The sequence below is a fragment of the Anabrus simplex genome, chromosome 1 (assembly GCF_040414725.1).
Source record: "Anabrus simplex isolate iqAnaSimp1 chromosome 1, ASM4041472v1, whole genome shotgun sequence".
Classification (NCBI taxonomy): Eukaryota; Metazoa; Arthropoda; class Insecta; order Orthoptera; family Tettigoniidae; genus Anabrus; species Anabrus simplex.
The window spans coordinates 1002433218-1002453469 of NC_090265.1; positions in this window are offsets into that span (position 1 = coordinate 1002433218).

Sequence of the window (20252 nt, forward strand, 5' to 3'; positions counted from 1 at the left end):
TAAAGTACATTTTAACCAACCGACTGAACTAAGATTCACTCGAAAATTTGTTTTCCCTGATCCGTTTCGAGGGGGATTATACGACTTTCTTATCCTGCTGAATGCTCTTTTTCGCCTTCGTAAATAATTCCAATAAAATAGAAAAACACCAGAGCACGTGTACAGAAACCAGTGATGAATATCTCTCATCACAAATGCTATGGAAAAGAAAAGTAACGTATCGTGAATTAAAATATTCTGTTGAAAGCTATTTTGAAGAAGGTACATACGATACTGTTCCAACATTTGCCGGTGCAACTGGCACTGAAATGATGGTCGAAGGTTTGAATTACATTGCAGGTTGCATGGCTAAAGAACACAAAAGTACTCATTGACACTTAAGTTTCCAGGCATAGTAGAAATGGATCATAGTACGTATTGTTCGAGGTCATAGGTTCAAAGTCTGTCATACGGTGGTCATACAGAGCCGACGGCTCAGTGGTCACAAACTGTATGAAGTATGAAGAAACGTCACGGACTCACAGTACGAAGAGGGTCGGGAGAATTATAAAATCTGTCTTCCTTAATAAGCGTTAGTGATCCTAATTTAAGTAGTGATCCGGAGGCCACGTTGTGAAAGTGAAGACGTATGCTCGTATACATATCTTTAAATAAATATAAGAAAAGAAAAAGTGGAAGCAAATGTATCTCCCTTACAGAAGATAAAGTCAAGAAGAAGATAAAACTTTCCAGTTAAGATAAAATTCACTTTATCACAATAACACTATTTGTTTGTTCATTCTTTCGTTCGCTTGCTTGTTTATTGGCATTATTTAATACTGAAGTGTTTTTAAAAATCTGAATGCTTTATTGGGTTTCAGTAGTGCATTGTGTCCATTAAAATCATATTAGTAATAACCATGATCTGTATTGTGTTGAGCATTATTTTGTTCGTTATCCATTATTTACAAAGTGAGTTTGAGAAGGTATAGGAGACACACTAGCTAATAATTATTTGGTTAAAACATATCGCATTCGCTGAACTCCTTCAGGAAGCTCTTCTGCGATCAGAAACGGGCGACTAGTAGAGACCAGGTGTTAATTTGACGTCACGCTCGAACAGCCAATACCCGACAGTTAGAATAGCCATTGTGGGAATCCTGAATGCAAGAAGCTTCATTAAGAATTATAATATTTCACCGTGTAGATTATGACATCATCGCGTCTCCAGTTTTCGCCTCCTCCGCGCGAAGAGTTTTCTGGTGTGTAAGGTAATGCAATGATGGTATGAACGTGATGCTCAAAAGATATTTAGTGTTTCCGCTATGTGGAATGCCGAAATAAGCTTTTCCCTACTCCTGTTTGACGCGAGTCTCTCCCCTTCCCGCCATAGTTGAAATGGTACCATCAAACGTACACCTTTGTCACTCTATCACAAGCGCTAAGTTAATGCGAGGTAAGCAAGCGAGAAAGAGAGAGACTTACTGACCCGTGCGAACTCCTGTGCGCTTCCACGCCAGGAGCGCTCTTTGAACGGCTCTGCACAACCTGATAACAAGCTAAATGGTGTACAAACGGTACGGCTGAGTTTTTGCTTGGCCACTCTCAATAGTGGTTTCAGCGGGTGGACCGGGTGAGCCTGAGCCCACCCAAATACCTCTGATTTTCGTATTTTGTAAAAGCGTAACTTTGGAAAAAATTACCGGCAATAGAAGTCAGGAAAAATAAACGCGTGTACCACCTAAAACCATAATTCTAAAAACTACAGTCTCTGTTTGTATTATTCTTTGTCTTATAATAATGCACCCTGCTGATGCTGTCTGCGTGATGCCACGGCAGCATCACAACACAGTCATTGTTGGAATATTTTTCAAAAGGGACAAGCCCAGTTTTATGGATAAATACTCGGAATGAACGAAGAAAGACTTACGTGAAAGATTCTGACCCACTTTGAGGGAAAGCTGTTCACAGATGATTCACCAAAATTCGCAAAGGTGTAGAACAATGTGCATCAGACTGAAAGTTATTCCAGAGAAGTAGTATCAGATTTCAAAATTTTTCAGGAGTAGGAAATAAATCTCCAAAGCGACTTTTTCGGAAGAATGAAGGAAATAAACAAACAAATGGAGGAAAATTGGCGGTGAACAAATGTAATAAGAAAATTAAATGAAGATTTGTAGGTCATATTATCATTTATTACCCGTCGAGTTGGCCTTGCGGTTAGGAGCGCGCAGCTATGAGTTCGCATCCGGGAGATAGTGGGTTCGAATCCTACTGTCGGCAGCCCTGAAGATGGTTTTCCGTGGTTTCCCATTTTCACACCAGGCAAATGCTGGGGATGTACCTTAATTTATTAAGGCCACAGCCGTTTCCTTCCCATTTCTAGGCCTTTCCTATCCGATCGTCGCCATAAGACCTATCTGTGTCGGTGCGACGTAAAACGAATAGCAAAACATATTATTATTATTATTATTATTATTATTATTATTATTATTATTATTATTATTATTATTATTATTATTTATTTCCTTAAATTTAGCAGCAGCATTGTTGGGAAACAATGTTATTTATTCTGTTATATTCTAACAACGTGAACGCAATATCATTTTGAATAATATGCCGTTTTTGAATTAGTGCAAATATACCCAAAATATTACACATATAACCGGTAATACTCACTCCACAGCGAACTTCTTACTTTCTTCTTTCTCTTGAAATGGAGGGTTGGTGATGAGTAATATTATTTTCATATAACACTTTGTGGGCGTTCATTAAGGGCAATATATAATTTCAAATTTCATCGCGTATCGAGCGAGCAGGACGCGCGGTTAAAGTCGCGTAACATTAAGCTTGCATTTGGGAGAAGGTTGGTTCGAATCCCACAGTTGGCATCCATGAATATCATTTTCCGTGGTTTGCCATTTTCACACTAGGCAAACGTTCGGACGGTACCTTAATTAAGGCCACGGCCGCTTACTTCCCAATCTCTACCTCTTTCTTCATCCTTGAGTCACCTGAAACCTTTAATGCGTTAGTGCGACGTTAAACAAGTATCTTAGGAAAAAAGAAAAAAGTCGTCTCGTTGTTTGTCCCAGGTTTTACAGTAAATGTTACAATCTTTGTTATCACTCGGAAACCAACATTGCATCGCTTTTTTAAACCGTGCTACCCAACTGTGGATAGACGCAGTGAATTTATGACTTTGGAAGTGTTCTTTGTCAACCATAGCAAAACAAATGCAAAGCAATGTCCATATAGGCCATGAAGGCCCTTGGAGGAGTGGAAGGCAAAAGCTTTGACTACCCGTAACCTCGGTACTCAGTGGGATATAGTGATTAGCCCTATGACTGGCACCCCTTTCCTGATAATCATTTTTAGTGTAGATTGAGTGAATATCAGGGCCATGTGCCGCTCCAGAAGTTGAAATCTCGTTTATAATTTTTATCCACTTCCTCTTAGGGAGGCCAACGGCCGTAGCCGTGTTGAAACACCGGATCCCGTGAGATCTCCGAAGTTAAGCAACATTGGGCGTGGTCAGGAGTTGGATGGTTTGCCACGCGCTGTTGGTGGAGGTAAGGGAATGGAGGAGCGGAAAGGAACTGGCCACCCTATCGCACGAAAACTCCGGCTCAGGAACACCTCTGCGGAGGTTCGGACCTGCCTTCGGGCATAATAACCCTTACCTTACCTCTTAGGGAACGAACCCTTGAGTTTTCAGGTGAATCGATCACGATTTTACCTTTTCGGCTAGCCAGATCCTTTGCCAACCAGAAGTCCGGCTCCATGGCTAAACGTTTAGCGTACTGGCCTTTGGTCACAGGGGTCCCGGCTTCGATTTCCGGCAGAGTCGGGAATTTTAACCATCATTGGTTAATTTCGCTGACACGGGGGTTGGTTGTATGTGTCGTCTTCATCATCATCACGACGCGCAGTTCGCCTACGGGTTTCAACTCAAAAGACCTGCACCTGGCTAGCCGAACATGTCCTCGGACACTCCCGGCACTAAAAGCCATACGCTATTTCATTTCATTTCATTTTTTTTTTTGCCAACCATAAGAGACATATTTTCTGAATCAGTTCTTATCCAAATGTCAAATTGTCTAAACGGACTGCATTTAATATTAGGCTTAGTCCCTTGTGAGGAATCATCAAATGGTTGAAACTTAAAATATAACTGACGAAGGCTCATATGCCTTGTGTGTTTGTAATCTCCACTTCAATCCCCTTTACATATGCATGTTGAGTTGTCAGCTCGAAGGCTGCCAAGCCCACTGAAATGCACGCTCCTGCCAACCCTGTAAGCGACATATTCACACCATTCATAACAGGGACTGGCTGCATAAGGAATGGCATTACTAGGACCCCTCATACCTCAGTCATTTTCATTTCGTCAAGTCAAGGGGAGACTGACAGTGCCTGGCAGGGACATATATGTTGGACAAGGAAGAAGAGTTAAGGATTGGATTAATTTACCAAGGGAGATGTTTGATTTCCAATTTCTTTGAAATTATTTACGGAAACACTAGGTGAACAAGTGATAGGCAGTCTGCCACCTGGGCGAATACCCTTAAATTCAGGTTATTGATTGATTGATTGATTGATTGATTGATTGATTGATTGATTGATTGATTGATTGATTGATTGATTGATTGATTGATTGATTGATTGATTGATTGATTGATTGATTGATTGATTGATTGATTGATTGATTGATTGATTGATTGATTGATTGATTGATTGATTGATTGATTGATTGATTGATTGATATTGCAGAAGACATACTGGACACTACGTCTCGCCAACAAAGGCATCTTCCTTGCACTAACAACAAATTACTTACTGTACAATCACGACCGTAACTTGCGCTCTGTCGTAGGTCATCTCACTCGATATATTTAGTGGTATGGTTCTACGAGAGACGGTCGGGAAGTAAGAAGATAATATTTACTCGGGTTTATTCTTTCACTTTCATAGATTTTTTGCATCCCCCATAAAACTGTCAGTTACCATCGTTGTAGTTGACAACCCTGAGGCATACGTTCACGAAGTGTTTAAAGTCGAAGAGACACTTAAAGATGACGACACGTTTGGGGAGGAGGACACATAAAGGGGAGTGATCTCTTATTCATGTTCTTGGCCTAATCATATGCCACCTACAAAAACTCATCGTGTAATTCGTTGTTGTGTCTGTTTAAATAGTGAGGAATCAGGTTAATGGGGTCGACTAATCGGAGAGGAAACAAAAATATAGCGATGCAGCGGTTGACTTCGAACATCCAACAGAGAGAGAACGAAAGATAATTTGATGACGTGTTCAAAGAGGATAAGTGAGTGATTTCTTATGCTATGGTAGACGTCTCCAGGTGAGGTCTCGGTTTTGAAAATAAATCATCAAGTGGTATGATAAAGATACCGTGCCCTTCTTGAAGCGCCAGGATAAAAGTTTGAACCGAAAGGGAAACTTGTCGAGATGCAGTGTATGCAGGATCCTTTCGCGGGACTCCACCTAAAAATAATTAATGGAATATACATGCTTTATATTCTTATTTTACGATACATCTTCGCATATTCCAAAACAAACGATTTTATTCTGTTTTCTAACCTTTATACAGTATAAGTTCTGGCACCATAATGAGCATCCTTGCAAAATCGACAACCAAGCAGTAACTTCCGTAAAAATATATCAATTATTACGATCATTAGAAACCTAAACATTAATTATTTATCGACTCATTAACCGCCACAATCCATCACTCATTTCAGCATGTAACATACTGTCACCTGGAGTGTAGGGGATCCATTTCAAAATGAAATAATGCAACTGTTTGCTCACATTACTCACTGACTTATGCGCAGTAACTTAAAAATCGTTGGCAAGCATCCTACATTAGGCCCAGTATCAACTGATTTTACAATGTAGAGGAAAAACGTGCTGTATGTGATGAAGTCGTCAGCCTTGTTAAGATGAGCCAGGGGACATTTTGGATCTTCAAATAGAACCACCAAGGTTTTTCTGTATATACAAAATCAGAGTTTTGTCTGTACATTGCACAGAATTTGAAAAGAATGGTATGTCCGTATCGGTCGTGTCCACAATAATAAGGAAATGCACTTTTTAAATTTCCGTCATCTCTGTCTGTCTGTCTGTCTGTCTGTCTGTCTGTCTGTCTGTCTGTCTGTCTGTCTGTCTGTCTGTCTGTCTGTCTGTCTGTCTGTCTGTCTGTCTGTCTGTCTGTCTGTCTGTCTGTCTGTCTGTCTGTCTGTCTGTCTGTCTGTCTGTCTGTCTGTCTGTACGGACATCACGAAAATAGCTGAAATGAATTTAATGAATATCGGTATGCAAAGTCGGGGAATGAGGTGATGGTGGTGGTGATTATTGTTTTAAGAGGAAGTACAACTAGGCAACCATCTTCTATATAACACTAATCAGAGAGAAAATTGGAAGGGGTCCGACACTTCCAAAAATGAAAGTATCGGGCAAAGGAAGACAAGGGCCTCGAAGGGCATGAAAATGAAAACCTCCCTAGGCCTCCATACGTAATACTGTCCGGGTCTGAAAAGAACAAGAGTTGACCAAGGAAGGTCGGATAGAATAGATGAAAGTGAGGAGCCTGGCACAAGTAAGTGGAAGGAATGCCAGGACTCAGCTAAGGGCCCCGTGGTCGCCAACCCATGCTCCATAGTTCAGAGCTCGGGGAATGAGGCACTACCCAATCGCGATAAATAATTTTGTTCACCCTGAGTGAAATGGTAATATAGGGAAAGGTCTAAAATTTTATTCTCAAATATCCATGTTATTAATGGCCCTATCTGCATCAGGAGACAAAACAAAACGAAACATCAACAGGCAAAATAATTTAAACATGTGGAAGAGTCTGAGGAATCGCAGTATCATGTAAGGTTCAATGGGCTACTAAGAACAGATATGTACAACATCTCAAAAACCATACAATAACAATGTACCTTATCAGAGAAATTTTGCATAACATATAATCGTAACATTATGGATTAGACTTCTCTTCAAGCTGTAAATTATGTGATAGAACGGTAAATTTTTATTTCTTTAGCCGTGTAGCTTAAACCGCAATCGCCTTTAGCGTGGTGTGTCCTGGAATATATATTCGGTATCAACGGAACAGAAATAAGAACACTAAGTTGAAGTGAGTGGCTGACCGTAGTTGGGGGGAGGAAACTAAAAAACTAAAAGAATGTAAGGTACTATACATGTCCGTTTCAATAACTGTCTTTAATTGTCCCACTCGTGTCGTTTCCTAGTTACTGATGATCTTCAATATCTATAATGATATTGTCGCATATAATTATGTTGTCTTTCTAGTTTTGTTTCTACGTCCCTCCGATTCATTTAGGTCTTATGTCGACGATGGGTTAGGAAGGGGCTAGGAGTGGAAAGGAAGCGACCGTGACCCTAATTAACGTACAACCCCAACATTTTTCTGGTGTAAAAGTGTGAAGCCACAGAAAACTATTTTCAGGGCAGCCATCAGTGGGTTTCGAATCCACAATCTCCGGAATGCAAGCTGAATGCTACGTGACCCAAACTGTGCAGCCACTCGCCCGTTCCTCATCATGTTTCCTGAACATCATTTATGATTCAAAGTGTGCCCTGCCATGTAAAATTACTGACGAATAGGGCAGGAGGCAATTCCCGGACAGCTCCTATTTCCCGACAGTCGTAACGTCTATGAGGTATACATTTGAAATAAGCACCGGATGTCTTTTCGAAACAGTTAAGTTGATGGCAGCACCGTATTGCGATAGAGTGAACCAGTAGTGAATGTCAGGACTCGCGCCGTTCTTGCTCCAAACAATATCAAAAGAAACACTGTAAGACGCGCCTCGTATACTTTTCCTTCACTGTATATTTATTCTGATCTTTCGTTTCACTTAAATTAAGAAACTATACAACCTGAAAGTAAGGGAATATGTAGTACTGAATATGTAAGGTTTAACAAGCAATGTGTGCGTGGTAATGGCGCGAAATTTGAATTATGGGGAGATTTGTTTCTATTTTCGCACGCTCGGTTGTTCCCAGTTCCAGACACCAATACATAACAACGATATACTAAAAGATGGTTAATTGAAGAGGTTAAAGAGACCACCGACATATATAAAAATATAATTATTATATAATTACGTTTTACGTTTGATAACCTTGGTTCTCAATATTCAACTTTGAGGGGTGCCCACGAAAAAGGAGTCTGACTTTTTCTTCACATATCAGTACAGCGCTGTAGATACATTTGAGATGATGAAATTACACAGAAAACACAAGATACTATCTGCCTCTGACGGGAAGTCGCGGAAGCTTGTAGGTACGGCAGGAGTAACAGATACTGTACTCATTACAGGCTTACAGATACACGACCCTTAACAGGTAATCAACCTCTCTCTCTCGATTTCTAAGTATTTTGAAGTCCTTTTCACTATTTACAATTTGCTTTACATTGCACCGACACAGATAGGTCTTACGGCGATGATGGGATAGGAAAGGGATGGAGTGGGAAGGAAGCGGCCGTGGCCTTAATTAATGCATAGCCCCAGCATTTCCTTGATGTGAAAAAATGGGAAACCACGGAAAACCCTGCTCAGGGCTGTCAACGATGGGTTCGAATCTACTGCATATCTCCCAAATGCAAGCTCACAGCTGCGTGACCCTAACCACCCGGCCAACTCGGTCGATCAGAAAGAGTCAGTAACTCGGTTTTTCCTCACGTAATCTGATACTTAAAAGGGTATTTCATAACTAACACGTCAAAGCTGTTGGTCAAGTGTAAAATTGACCGTAGTTCCAAACTTTTTAATCTTCTCCGAAGACAGTGAGTTACGTTATCTTCTTTCAATTGGATTTCACTTTGCGAAGGTATAGAGAGACGTAACTAAATATAAAAATATCGACTTATCGGAATATTGTGGCATTATAGAACAGGTCTTAAATACATCGAACCGAGCTCGATAGCTGTAGTCGCTTAAGTGCTGCCAGTATCCAGTATTCGGGAGATAGTGGATTCAAACTACACTGTCGGCAGCCCTAAAGATGGTTTTCCGTGGTTTCCCATTTTCACATCAGCCAAATGCTGGGGATGTACCTTAATAAAGGCCACGGACGCTTCCTTCCCACTCCTAGCCCTTCCCTGTCCCTTCGTCGCCATAAGACTTATCTGCGTCAGTGCGACGTAAAGTCAATTGTAAAAATATATCGAACATAGTAATCACACATTCATCTTGAAGTTGTCGGGCTCCTGGCTGAATGGTCAGCGCAGTGATCTTCGATTCACAGGACCCCGGGTTCGATTGCCGGCCGGGTCGGACATTGAAACCTTAAATGGTTATTTCCCTTGGCTCGGGGACTCGGAGTGTTTGTGCTGTCCCTAGTATCCCTGAAACTCATACAGCACACATAGCACTGCCCTTCACTACAATAACACGCAGTTATCTACTCATTGCCGATGCCGCCCACCTTCACCGGAGGGTCTACCTTACAAGGGCTAAACATATTCACACGAACTTATCTTGCAGTTTTTGTAACAGTCGAATGGGGCATGTGTAATAAATATATGTTGCTAATAATTATTTCTTTCTAATTCAGTACCTCTCGACTGTAAATATGTATAAAATTTATTCCATACTAGAACAAACACTTCCGCCAGGATGATGCCCGAAAGGATTAAGTTTACCGGTACGATTTATGCTTTGCTATACAGATGGTGTCTTAATATTGAAAGACCGAGCTCGATAGCTGCAGTCGCTTAACTGCGGCCAGTATCCAGTATTCAGGAGATAGTAGGTTCGAACCCCACTATCGGCTGCCCTGAAGATGGTTTTCCGTGGTTTCCCATTTTCACACCAGGCGAATGCTGGGTCTGTACCTTAATTAAGGCCACGGTCGCTTCCTTCCCACTCCTAGCCCTTTCCTGTCCCATCATCGCCATAAGACCTATCTGTGTCGGTGCGACGTAAAGCAACTAGCAAATATATATATATATATATACTATATATTGAAAGATAACTTTTCAAGGCTGACTTAACCACACTATTTTGGTCACAGGGTACCCGGATTCGATTCCCGGCAGGTTCTGGAATTTTAACCATCGCTGGTTAATTTCGCTGACATGGAGCTAGGTGTATGTGTCATCTCCATCACCATTTCATCCTCATCACGACGCGCAGGTGGATATTTACCTCCACATTGATTTGTATAGATTTAATTAAAACTCTTATCTAGCCTGCACATTAGTTGCCATTTTTTAGAACTTCTATTAAGAACGATGGAAAATAATACTAAACCAAACAATGAATAAAGTTATATGTAAGACTGTCTAATAATATACTATTTGTTTAATTCACCAGGACGTCAAATAAAAAGAGCTGCACTTGGCGAGCCCAACTTTTCCCTGGACACACCCGGCGCTAAAAGTCATACGCCATTTCATTTACTTTTATTATGCAATTTCTCTGGCTGGGTGTGTGTGCCGTCTTCGGCAGTAGAATCTTAGTATGGCCCCATACTGACAGACGCACGGGTCGCCTATACTGTATCAACTCTAAAGACCGGTTACATCGCGCATTCCTATGTACGAAATGTCACTGTAAAATTTGTCACAAATGGAACATGATAATTACTTTTACTTAAATGAAGTAAAAAATCTGCGGTAAATTAAGAAATACCGTCGTTATTAGAGAAATATGAATACATACTTAAGGCCTGTAACAGGACGCCTTTATGTCGTATTTCGCTGCTGGTGCCGTCTTTTGTTAATTTCTTGAGGTCCAGGGCTAGCACCGAGAAATGGGAGTGCTATGTCTGTGGACTCTCATTATCTTTGTCCATATGACTAGAGCGGCCAGTTGAAACAGCAAAATGGAGGTCAATAGCATTCACAATATGAAAAATAGCATGATCCCTGGACCAACAAATATTTTTTTTGTTCGAACGAAAATAAATCACCAATAAATCACTAGTCCACAGAATTCTTCTTATGTACATTGGCCACAGCTTTTTGTCGCCTATTAAATCTTTCATATCGCGATACAGTTCAGGAAATGATGTCATTGACACCTGAAGCAATAAAACGAAAGCAAAGAACTTCAGTGAACACAAACATCACACACGAAATTATTGAAAGTGTAAGACAAACAAAAGACATACGTGTGTTACTGTGAGCGTAGCACCAAAAGTACTTGTAAAGTAGTAAAGTAGGTATATATAATATTCACCAAAAATAAAATATTTCTTCATTTACCGCAGATTTTAGACTTCAACTGTGTAAAAGCAATTATTATGTTGCATATGTGACACATTTTACAGTGCTATTTCGTAGATAGGAACGCGCGACGTAACCCTAAAAACCTGCGCCTGGCCCCTCCAGACGCCACACGCCATTATTACAGCATTTAGTCATGCAGGAAGGTTGAATTTCACACATAAATACTCAAAAAGCTTAGAAATTGTTCCCCTTGGTCCGATAAACAGGACTATAACTTCTGGCTTTCCATGTCCACATTCTCGGTGATAGAATTTAGTAGTAGGACTGTGTATTCTCATCTTTTCATCATTCAACTCACTATGTTGATTGACGAGTGATTCAGGTCGGAGGATCGAGGATATACCCATAGTACCGGTACCAACATGGTCGTCAAAGTTTGTTCCGCAAACGTAGAAAATCGTCTTGTTCTAATTTCTTTTAAAGTATTATTTAAAAATTGGACATACAGGAGCTCATGCAGTAGAATGATACGCCTACTAACAATGACCTACTCTATAATGTCCTCTTGCTCAAATGCACCTGTACGTTTTCACCTTCCGTATAAATGCTTTTCACTCTTTTGAACACTTTTGGCTCCCCCATCTCTCCACATTTGCTGGCCTTGAAAAGCCGACCAGCAATTCATTTCCCATTTTGGCAAACCAGTCAGCCATGATGCGCGCGTATTAAGTCAATTACAATAATAATAATAATAATAATAATAATAATAATAATGATAATAATAATAATAATAATAATAATAATAATAATTCATTTCCCATTTTGGCAAACCTGTCAGCCATGATGCGCGCGTATTAAGTCAATTACAACAACAACAACAACAACAACAACAACAACAACAATAATAATAATAATAATAATAATAATAATAATAATAATAATAATAATAATAATAATAATAATGTTACTGATTTTACGTGCCACTAACTACTTCTTGAGGCGCTGAACTTCTGACCCCAACTTGGCAGGTTCGATTCTGGCTCAGTCTGGTGGTATATGAAAGTGCTCAAATACGTCAGCCTGGTGTTCGTCGATTTACTGGCACACAAAAGAACTCCTACGGGAGTAAATTCCGGCTCCTCGACGTCTCCTAAAACCGTAAAAGTAGTTAGTGGGACGTAAAGCAAACAACATTATTATTATTATTATTATTATTATTATTATTATTATTATTATTATTATTATTATTATTATTATTATTATTATTATTATTACAACTTCGAACCTTCCAAGAAGGGGTCAAAACACCAGCGCCTCATCCGTCTGAGCCACTCAGACAAAAATTTTAAACCTTATGGTTATCGTTTCTCAACCAGTGCAATAAACGTTGCAGTACAATTTATACTTGTGCCAACAAATTGCATACTGATGAAATTTTAAAATGGATATCTCAAAAGAACTGTTCCTTCTACACTTTAAGAGGAATCAAACAAATGAAACATTTAGAAAATATATTGACTCATATCTGAAGCTTTTGACAATATTGGACATGAGAGAAACTATGATACTAGGTGGATATCAGTTACATAAAAGTGGCGGATGTGAAAGTTTAAAAAGTGACAATTTGTATTTCCAATAAATCCAAAACCAAAATATATATGAAAATGATTAATATGTCCAATGATAGAGCACTTGTCACCGTAAATTCACATAAAAAGGATCCAAATCCCACAAGAATGAGATGGCATGGAAGAGGTCACAATTTCAAATTGGAATATTTTTGAAAATGTAAACCTGAGAACCTCTAATTTGCTCCATATCAACTTCTCATTCTACCTGCGTGTTGGCCATGATCGTTAAGACGTCAAGTATACATGGTCTGACACCGTGGTTAGCCAGTTTGATTCCCGCTGGGTGATAACATTTTCACCATCAGAATTTTGGCCGGCAGCGCAGGGTATCTAATCACGAGACTGCGCGCCACAAGCCTGGATTCAATTCAAAACCTATCCGCAGTGTTCATATGAAGTGGGGACACATGCCGCTGTTAATGATGATTCGTCCGTCGCATGGAGACGTTAAGCACTGAGCAGACCTCGTGCTCTTATTTCAAAAGAGGTCAAATACTTTAAAACATTATTGTATTTGGTATCATAGGAAGGAGAATTTCGAATTGCTTTGAACTATTTCATCACAACACTTTTCGGACTTAAACTTGACAAATTATAAACGCACGGATACTTACGACTTACATAAATGCACGCGCCAACTGATACGTAATGACGCTGTATAGTATGGTTCACACATACTCGGGATGTGTAATCAGACATCTATATCGCTAGGCGACCAACGAAACTTGGCTCCACCATCAAAGACTTTATATTCTCAACGGACATTTGCTCCTTATGACGCCATTGGTCTCTTACTGTAGTTGTCATTAGTCACTTATGTTGAAGAGACTAGCTACGGTGTCTTTCATTTCAGCCTACGACGCCATTGGTCTCTTACTGTAGTTGTCATTAGTCACTTATGTTGAAGAGACTAGCTACGGTGTCTTTCATTTCAGCCTACGAAGCCATTGGTCTCTTACTGTAGTTGTCATTAGTCACTTATGTTGAAGAGACTAGCTACAGTGTCTTTCATTTCACCCTACGACGCCATTGGTTTCTTACTGTAGTTATCATTAGTCACTTATGTTGAAGAGAATAGCTACGGTGTCTTTCATTTCACCCTACGACGACATTGGTCTCTTACTGTACTTATCATTAGCCACTTATGTTGAAGAGACTAGCTACGGTGTCTTTCATTTCACCCTACGACGCCATTGGTCTCTTACTGTAGTTGTCATTAGTTACTTATGTAGAAGGGACTATCTATGGCGTGTTTCATTACGCCAAAGTGAGACTTACGTCGCACGACGTTGTCACGGAAACCCAGAGAGATAGTCCCTCACCCGTCACCACCGTATTTTTGAAGCAGAAGACATGCGTTTAGGTCCAGTACTGAGTCCCTCAGTAAAAATCCATGTGCCCCAAACAAGTCCGTATAAGTCTTCAATAAATAATTACAAAATTTTAAAAGCTAGCACAAATTAAAAATAGAACTTTCTTGAAAATAAGTATGTTCAAATAGTCTACCCAAACGTTTTTCAAGGTTAGATGGCGCCATTTTGTAGTAAAGGAGCCCGAAGCGCGGTGTAAAACTACCATAATTCTAGAATGCGACATGTTAGAACATACTTTACTGGAAGGGAACATTCATTTTGTCGGCGTGATAAATATCGATATGATGTAATGACAAACTTTGAAATATGTGTGAACTTCGTGAAAACTTTCGGAATGTGTCATATCTTCATTTGAAATCGGTTGAAGCCTACCACAAATGAAAAATACATTAAAGGAACGAACTCAAAAGAGAATTAAAAAGCCCAAATTATTCGATGCTAAGCGTAAGAGAAGCTACGTACAATGCAACCGAGGTATTACTGGTGTTACACACAAGAACACATGAATTCTGAAAATAATATTTCTATTCATAATTTCAATCGTTTAATCATTAGAAAAATCTTCAAATTAGCGGAATAATTATCTGAGCATTTGACACTGAACGATGTAAATACTGGTGGCCCAATCACATTTGGGCGTAACTGTGATCAGGCCACACAAAAGTAAACAAATTTCCCAACACTTCAAACACAAAGTATTCATTTATATTATTATTTTATTATGTTTTGTCGAAAACGAAATTTTAAAATTCGGTATCCCTTTAAGAGTATTCCAGGACTCAGCAGTTTAGTAAACATTTGCTTGGGGCACAGAAGGACATTATCATAAAGCTACCTTCATTTTGATTCAAAGATTGTGTCATTTCTTTACAGTTTAGGTTTTGAAAGAAAGATTGCTGAAATATATGTATGTTTCTGTAATATGTGGTGCTTTGTTCTTGGCTATTGAAGATGAAGTACTTTATATATCGTAATAACAAAACTTCGTCTTACAGTTTCATATGGTTCGATAGTACTGAATATAATACTGTGCCCGGCGAGAGTAAACTAACCGTACTTCATTAATGATTTCCTTCAGGCATTTACCTTCTTGTTAGTGGCGGCTGTGTAACTTGAAGCGCTCGACAATGAAGTTTGAGGAGTTCTACGTGGTCACATCCAACCCACTTTTACATATTTACTTATTTCATGCCTTCATTAGTGGCGAAGTTTAGATAGATTACATGTTAATAGAAAGTCCACCTCACTGAGGACTCGCTATCATATTTCCTTAGTAGAAGTTGGCTTGAATTGAAAGAGGCTTTTATTTCACGGAATAATCCACTGTTTCTCAGCGTTGCGTCTTTCAACTTCGAGAGGTAAGCAGATTTGCTGCAACATGCATTAACTTTTGACACTAAATCGCTTGTGGTGAACGTAAAAAAAGTAGGGAAGAAAGAAATACAAGGTAATTGCCTGACGCACAGGATAAGATGCACTCCCAGCGAAAATATCTAGGAGTAATTATTTTAAGAGACCTAAAATGCGGCATTTATGCAGGGAATTGTAAATATCGGACCGAGTGAGTTGGCCGCACGGTTAGTATCGCGTAGCTGTGAGCTTGCATTCGGAAGATGGTGGGTTCGAATCCCACCGTCGGCAACTCTGAAGGTGATTTTCTGTAGTTTCCTATTTTCACACCAGGCAATTGCTATGGCTGTACCTTGATTAATACCACGGCTGCTACCTTCCCAATCCTACCCCTTTTCCATCCTTGCGTCGAAGCGTCGGCGTGGAGTACAAACCTCTAAAAATTGTTGTTACTGGAATAGTATTTTCTTGCTGTAGGTGTATTGAAAAAATACTTCCGACGCGAAAGAACTAAAGCGATGGTACATAGACAGGCGGAAACGTTTCTGCTTAATGAATTAAGTTCTTGTGGCAACAAGGCTAGAGAAACTTGAATTGTGAAAATGTTTTACTAAGTGTTGTAGGGCCTACAACAATTGAACAGCCGGATGGAAAAGCCTTATTAAATAATTAGGGCTGATCAGTCATGTAAGACGAAGTGAGGAACGGTTTCTTTCTTTAACATCGGGATATATCAGCATATCTAGAGCTAATTAATGTTGATATCTTCAAAATGAAAGTGAAAAATCTTGCGACTTCGGTATAATTTCAGTTTCTATATTTGTTTCCGTAATCTTAACGTGATCTTAATATTTTAATTTATATTTTGCGTTACCTTAGCTTTACCTCGTTCAAATATTTTTATTTAGATGATATTTTCTGCTGTGAATAATAATACTAAAGATAATAATAATAATAATAATAATAATAATAATAATAATAATAATAATAATAATAATAATAATAATAATAATAATAATTGTCCCGGGGTATCTGTGGAACGCAGAGGTGATAAATAACGTGCAGGCTTGAATAGGTCTAACTACAATATCAAAATTAATTTAAAACTTAAACTGAAGGTTAAATTTTCAGAATTTCAAACTTAACAATTTTTCATAATAATGAAACATTAGGTACAATGACAATCATGAAAGTCAAGGAAAAGTACAAGATTAGTAAACGTGACAGATTTTGAGCTTCAAGCCCCTCGTTTGACAATGCTTGAGCTCCGAGCTCAAATTTACAATTCTAAAAAGAATAACTTTAGTAAAGGGCAGAAATCCCCGAATTCAAAGAGCATTTGATCCTAAATTTATAATATTTAGCCTTCCAGAGGCACACATTACAATTGCAAAAATTGAAAAAGAGCTAACAGACTCTCGGTTCCATACCTCCTACTCAAGGCAACATTACATCCATCTCGGGTCTCTCAAACTACCATTTACAAATGGAACTTATTTTACAGGGGTATTAAATACCCAACCTACTGGGCCTTCGTGGAATAAGAATAACAGGTTAAATTAATGGTCCGAACATAAAATGAATGGAGGTATACTTGCACTCCTAGATATGGACACTAAAAAGAACCTAAGGGGCTCTAGGCCGGTGAAACTATTCCCAAACTACTGAGATGACATGTATAGAAATTACTTTAACATATTACAGGCAGAAAACCGTTACAAAACGAAGTCACCTCAAACCAAGATGAAGGGGAGCTCAAGAGGGTACATCACTCTCTATCCCCGATTTACAGTTAAAGATTTTATGATTTTTTTTTTTACATTAACCGGAAGATTACATTTTATAAAAGTTGTTACATATTTAAAGATTCGGACCTTTCACTCGGATTAAACTGCGAAGGTAGCAAGAAAGAATAAAGTTATGTGGCCATTACCTTGAAGATGTTCTAGCTGCCGACGAAAGAGGCCGCCCGCCTCCAGCTTAACGCACACACTCAGATAGACGTCGATCAATTGGCCAAGAAACGAGAAAAGCCGCAGTTTTTAAACCCTGAGGGAAGGTTCGAGATCATTCAAGAATAAACTAGCCACACCCTCTCAGTTTAATTGGTATATTTCAAAAGTAACACTCAGAATCTAACAAGAAGCCTGTGATAGGTGGAAAATTAATTGCAGAAATTAGTGATTGGCTAGATTCAAAACTGGCAGAAATAAAAAGGAAATATTGCCAACCCAAAAATAAATGAACATCAATCAGTTACAAAAACCTAGAAATACAAAAGTTCTTTAAATTAAAAGTTCTTTCACTTTGCACCAGGGTGCATGATCATACATTTTTTTAGTGGTGTCATCTGTTGAAAAATGTCCAAACTTCTTGACGTAGAGCAAACAAAACAAGGAGAAATTCACTCAGTTTAGGCAACTGCACAATAACAAAATTACATCATATTTCTGTGGTGACATCTTCAAGTTCTAAGTTGGTGTAGTTTCAGTTTCTCTGTTTTACCAATAGAGGAGTTCATTTAGGCGCTGAATTTGAATGTGCGGCTTTGGGATGTACCTCCCGGTGTAATAATAATAATAATAATAATAATAATAATAATAATAATAATAATAATAATAATAATAATAATAATAATAAACAATAACAATCATCATTATCATCATCACAATCATAGTCATAATCATAATCGTAGTATCTTTAGCTGAAAATTAACAACATATCTGGATATAGAACAGTGTAATTAGTAACTTCATCAGGATTCGTCGGTGAATTTTGAATATCAGTTGGGACTGGCACTGATATAGTGCATATCTGTGAAGCATATCTGTGAGAATTCCCTGGAATTTACGTAGTGATTGATCAATCTTTGGACAGGGCGCACATATCACCTGATGTTTCACACCTCAGGAAGAATAGTTGTTGTAGTAAATATCCCGTACTGTAAATTAGCTTCAAAAAATCAGATAAAAAGAGCTCGCACTGAGAAATTTTAACATGCAGCTATAAGCATACGCGATTGTAAGGCATTAAATCAGATTATTATTCAACATAGTCATCATTCTTGTCTGAGTTCATGTTCCAATAGCACACCAGCACACCAGGGCATTGATGCCGACGTGGAAGAAATCTGTGTCCAGTCTCTGAAGCCAGACAGTCGGACTAGGGAGGGGGATTTCAGAAGAAAAAAAATCATATCATTTCTTTTTCAAATGACAAGTGTTACTGAAAATTGTTATAGTCTTTTTTCCCCGTTTAATCATTGTTCTAAAACCCAATATCAGGGGAGATACTTTGAAGTTTCGGTTTAATGCTTCCTCACAAGGTAGTATTAAAAGTTGAATTCGATGCAAAAGTTTGTAACTACTCCTACCACTACTCTTACTATTACTTTCCTTCACACAATATACTTTAAATTTGTTAAGCGCCAGTTGCTGTAAAGAAACAACAACATTCGGAGAGCATGCCTATTATTTCACTTATTCTCAAGGCGTGAGGTGATAAACTCACACGTCTGACAATATAAAAGAATATGGATCAGGGCAATAGTAGATTACGGTTGCATTTCCGCAATTGAGGATTGTACTTGGAAATTGAATAACTTATTATTAAAAGAAAACTGAATTTATGACTATACTTTATGTCACAATGAACTAGCATTGCCGTACTATAATTTAACACAAAAAATATACCCAGTAAGATTTGCTGTTACAGAAGCAGAAAATGTAATTAAATAAAGAAAGCTATTGGCATGAACTTGAAGTGAAATATGATATCGCCGCTGATTAAATTATTCTTCATGTTATTAATGCATAACATATCTGATGCTGTAATTACCTGATGTCTTCACACACCACTGTTGTACTTGAAATTCCTGGAAAAACCACTGAGTTGAAGTCAGAAGCCGTCTGCTGTAATCTTATCTTCTTATGTAACCTGGAGTTGACCTACATTTCCGTTTCGAGTGCAGTGACCTCCAATGCGGTTACGTCCACTCAATATTTATAAGTAGAATTTGGAAAACTTTTTGAAACACCTGCAATATCCAGGCATACTATATGGTTTCACAAGTCCGGATTTCTGATATAGAGACTGTTGAAATGAATACAACAGTTCTATGCGGTATTAGATGCATCTACGTTAAATTCCATTCGAGAATTGTATAATAGAATTCAATAAAGAATTCGAACTACCATGACGACAATTGACTGCATATATCGGTAAAATTCTATATATATATATATCCTATAATTCTGCAAACCACGGCACTAAATCTCTGATGAATTGAATTAAATAAACTTACATTGCGAAGTCCCTCCTCACAAGTAGATGATATTTGACTATCAGCCCAGTACCAGTCTCTACTCAGAGACTCCTTAAACACCTCTTAGAATACGTAGACCACTTCTTACCTCTGACCACCACTCTTAGACGGGGCAGTTATTCTTACCTCTACTTTTATAAACTCGTAATGACCACTCATCTCCCTACTATCTGGTCATCCCTTCCACCTAAAAATAAGGTAGCTAGCGAATACAGACACTCGGTCGAAACCACATAACCACGTTTTAATGTCATCAGTCATGTGTCTGAAAGCATGCCAACGCGTACAAACGATGACTATATAGTATGTGTCAGCGGAAAATTTACTTGCCTAATACAGCCTCGGTTAAACATAGCCTTGATTGCAAAAT